This window comes from Pantherophis guttatus, chromosome 4 (genome assembly GCF_059756535.1).
Source record: "Pantherophis guttatus breed Tessera chromosome 4, ASM5975653v1, whole genome shotgun sequence".
NCBI lineage: Eukaryota > Metazoa > Chordata > Lepidosauria > Squamata > Colubridae > Pantherophis > Pantherophis guttatus.
Window position 1 is genome coordinate 71,642,774 of NC_142066.1, and position 4,392 is coordinate 71,647,165.

General features: G+C 46.5%; 1 long non-coding RNA gene across 1 annotated transcript; it reads right to left on the reverse strand.

Moving 5' to 3' along the window:
• Positions 1-1,020: 1,020 nt before the first annotated feature.
• LOC132711804 (uncharacterized) lies at positions 1,021-2,943 on the reverse strand. The gene is made up of 4 exons (XR_009622554.2): positions 2,847-2,943; positions 2,493-2,698; positions 1,646-1,730; positions 1,021-1,100 (listed from the first exon to the last, which is right to left on the reverse strand). It is a non-coding gene; the product is annotated as an uncharacterized LOC132711804 (long non-coding RNA).
• Positions 2,944-4,392: the final 1,449 nt, after the last annotated feature.

Below are 4,392 nucleotides of genomic sequence, written 5' to 3' on the forward strand. Positions count from 1 at the left end.
TATCTATATCTATGTATTCCCCTTTGGGAGTGCATATCATTGCCTATTTTTCTCCATAAACATAATCCTGAATTTAATTGGCTGACCTGAAACAGCAGAGAAACTAATGTTGTAAAGTCATAAACTTAGAAGCCTTGCCATTTTAAAGAGCCTTAAATTTACACACAGTAATTGTATTTCACTTGATAGAATCATTCATGTCCTTAAAATTAATTGCACAGTAAAGCATTTTCAGGATCAACGAATCATTTTCCAATAAACCTCAGATAATAGCATAGCTATACCTGCAAACTGGTCTCACCTTTCTTGACACTGTCATAACATGATTAGCTGACTTCTGTATTGTCATTGACACAACATCATGAAACAACCCATGTTCATTAAATGATTAGTCAAGATTTTCTATAGAGTACTGGAGAACTGGACCAAAGTCACAGGTATACAATTAAATCTGTAGAATTTGACCTAGCATCAGTTAAAGTAAACTGATTCCCAAAATCACACTTAACCCCATAAATCAGTTATCCAATCAGATATCCTCACTGGTGATTCTGACCTCACACATCAACATTAACTGAGATTTTAAAAAATCACTATTTGAAATATAGATCCAGTGTTTCTAGGAAGAGCTAGCAAGACTGCATTATATCACTGCTCCGTTCTTCTTTTGCCAAGAAAGCAGCTGTAGGAGTAGCTTGGCATCCATAGGGGGAAGTATTTGGGAGATGTGTTGGGACATTGTTGGCCTTGATTTCTGTAGTAATTATTGTTTTGAACAGATATTTTTAATCTATTCTTTCATTGCAAGGTCTTCCAAAAGAATATTATATAAACTATAGGAAAAAAAAATTCACTGAAGGCTTTAACTATATATTTGATTGATCGATTTAACTTATACGGCTATCCAACTCCAGGTGGCATACAATAAACCAACAAGAAAGTAAGCAAACAAAAAGCAAATATGCTTAGTATTGCAACACCTGCAATTAATATGCAATAAGGAATAAAAATTTGTCTTACACCCACTGAAATGGGAGCTCCAATCACCCTCGTCCCAATGTTCAATTTAGCTGAACTGAATTTCCATTTACCAATGGATCCTAAATATTGGTGGCAAAGAATAAGAAAGTCAAATGCATTCAGAACTTGTTTGTGAAACAGAATAATCTTTTTTACAATCAGTGTACAGACTAGAACTTAATTGTCTACCAGTTTTCGGACCCCCTGCAGCCAGCGACAATCCCCAATCGCCCGGTGCATTCCCACAGACAGGGCCTCCTCAGGGTGCTGTTGGCCAGACAGTGTTGGATGATGACAGGGGGAGAGCTTTCTCTGTGGGCGGACCCACTCTCTGGAACCAGCTTCCTTTGGAGCTCCGGATGGCCCCTGACCTTCACTCATTCTGCAGCGATTTGAAGATCTGGTTGTTCCGCAGCCTGGACTGATGGGGTTGGGGGTTTAATGAATTTTTAAATTGTTTTAAATTGGGATTTTAATTTTATATTGGCAGGAATTATGCATTTTACCGTTATGAGCCTGTCAGGTATAAATGCTCTGCCCGTGCCAGGGATCAGCTATAGCTCAGTAGTGCAAGGGTTAACCCAGACACCCACCTGGTCAGCTCCTCCCTTAGACCCCTCCTTACCTGAATCCCCGCCCACAGGTATAAAAGGTGGGCACACTCCTCCGTGTTTCAGTTCCTAATGTATCCAAGTGATGATAAGATGAACCTGCAAATAAAAGAGAGATATTTTACTTGATGACTCAAGTCTCTTTATTGGGCCTGATCCACCATTCCTCGTAACAAAATGGTAGCAGAGGATGGTTGGTAAGGCCCAGAGATCCCAAACCACAAGACAAGGACCCATACCTACCTGCAGAATGGCGACACCCCCGAAGCAACGGGAAAGCAACCCATCGGACTCGCCAGGGAAGGCAGGAACCTCAACCACCCCCAAAGCCACCGCGATGGAAGAAAGGGGGGAGATCGAAAAAGGGAAAAGGGCCCACCACTACGATCAAGAAGAAGAGAAGCTGCGACTCGACGTCCTGCAGCTGTTGAAAGAGTGAGCCGGCGACAAGAACCTCCTTGCCGACCTGCGGAGCTTCATAATCGACCGCGAGGTGGCAAGGAGCGAAGAGGGCTCGGACTCCGAACTCGAGGAGCTGGACTCGGTGAGTGGATCGCCCAAAAGGGCACCCCCAACGGCCACCGAGCCCCAAAGCCCCACTCTAAATTCGAAACGGTGGCCATCTTTGTCCACGTGGTCGGACAAGATGGCCGACCCCCAACCAATCAGCAAACAGAATTCGAAATGGCCGGCGCGCGAAAAATGCCGGACCATAAACAATGATGAAAGTGACCAGGGAGAGGGGACTGAATCCGACTCCGACCCCTGGTACACCCCCAGCGAGCGGCAAGTGGATAGGGCCATGAAGACCCTTGCCGCCGCCTTCGGCCCTGGACCGCATGGATTGGGGCAGCTACTTACAGCCATCGCCGGAGCCCCAGCACCGCCAGGATCTTCATTCCGGAGAAGCAGCTGCTGGACGACGCCTTCCGGAGCACACCTGGACCCCCAAGGCCAAAGCTGAGGCCTACCTGACCGGCAGAGGCCTCTACAGCAGAGCCGCGATGAACAGGTCCTTCCACAGCGACGGCGAAGCTGAAATGGACTTCGCGCATGCGCTCTTCCGCCTAGAGGAAGAAAAAAGAAAAAAATTACAAAGCGGGACTTTTAAACTACCGGCAAGCGTTCCCATGCCTTACTGCTGCTATAGACACATAAGGAACCATGGACAGCAGCCAGCAGTAAGTAATTTTACTAATAGTGCTGGGAACTTACCTGTTGACTTTCCCAAGTTGAGGATGGATGGGGGTAATATCCTAGAGTGGTCACAGCAGCTCCAGGTAGTATTTCTGAAAGAAAATATGTCTCATTTTATTAATGACCCCCCAGAGAGACCATGGACTTTAGAGCTGGATTGCATGCACCATAGGGCATTCTACCTTTTGATTGCCAGCATATCTCCCACAATTTACCACTGTATAGGCCATAACCTCACGGTATCAGAAATTATAGGAAAAATGTTTGGGTTATTTTACAGTGAGAGTGTGTCCACCACCACCCAAATTTCCAAAGACTTCTTCTCTGCCAGGCTTAAACCAGGGACCCCCATGAGTGAGCACCTAGTGTCATTGAGCGGTACCAGAGCAGAGCTACACCTTAGGGGGGAAGTTATTTCCGACCAGATCATGAAAAGCGTGATGATCAACTCTTTAGACCACTCATGGAATAACTTCTTGACACACTTAGACACCGTTAGTCTAGGGATGCTATCCGTAGAGAAGCTATCCAACAAGCTTATCGCGGAAGATAATCTGAGGAGGAGCCGCCCCGGCCCTCCCAGAGAACACAAGAGTGAGAAGAGAGTAGTCTTCCAAGAGAAACAACACAACACGCCAGAGTGCTACATCTGCGGGTCGAGGGGACACATCAAAAGGGACTGCCCCAAGAACTATAGGGAGAGAGGCAGGCCAGAGCATAGGTACAGACAAACAGAAAGGCACACATCTGAAGAAAGGTATAGGCGTAGAGACTCGCCCATTCCCAGGGATAAGAGGGGGAACAGAGACAGCTCACGCGACAGCAGGACAGGGTCTCTATATGGGATAGGGGAGCACACACACACCACACACCAAGACAAAGACACCAGCTCATGGCTCCTGGACTCGGGGGCCTCCAACCACACCACCTACAACCAGAAACTACTCTCATCATTCAAGAGGGAGGATTTTTCGATCAAAGTTGCGGACCAAAACCAGGTTAGAGTAACAGGCAAAGGGACAATTACATTACCAGGCGTAGGGAAAATAGAGGGGGTACTGCTAGTCCCGGAGATACCCCACAACATCCTGGCCGCAGTAAAGCTTAGCAAGGAATCAGGGGTTGAGGTGATCTTCACTAAAGGCAATGTCAAAGTTAGCAAGGATGGGGAAGATGTAGGGAGAGTAACCGTTAACCAAGGGTTACCTTACATAACTTTCTATGAGGATTACACCCACAGCATAAACACCAGTTCAGAGAACGCAGAAGACACTGACCAAGACAGGACTGAGGGTGAACAGGTAGGCGGGAGAGAGATAGATAGCGATGATAACACGACACCAGAAACACAACACAACAAACACACCCAAAAGAGGCCCTCAATAGGCAAACCAATGCATGATGACTGTGCCCATCTGCTGCACCGGAAGCTTGGACACGCCAGTTTTCCCGTGATACAGAAAATGGCCAATTGTACCGAGGGTGTCATAATAAAAAACTGTGAAAACTACCTCGAGTGCTCGGTGTGCAAGTGTTCAAAACTAAAGGTAAAACCCAGACCCAA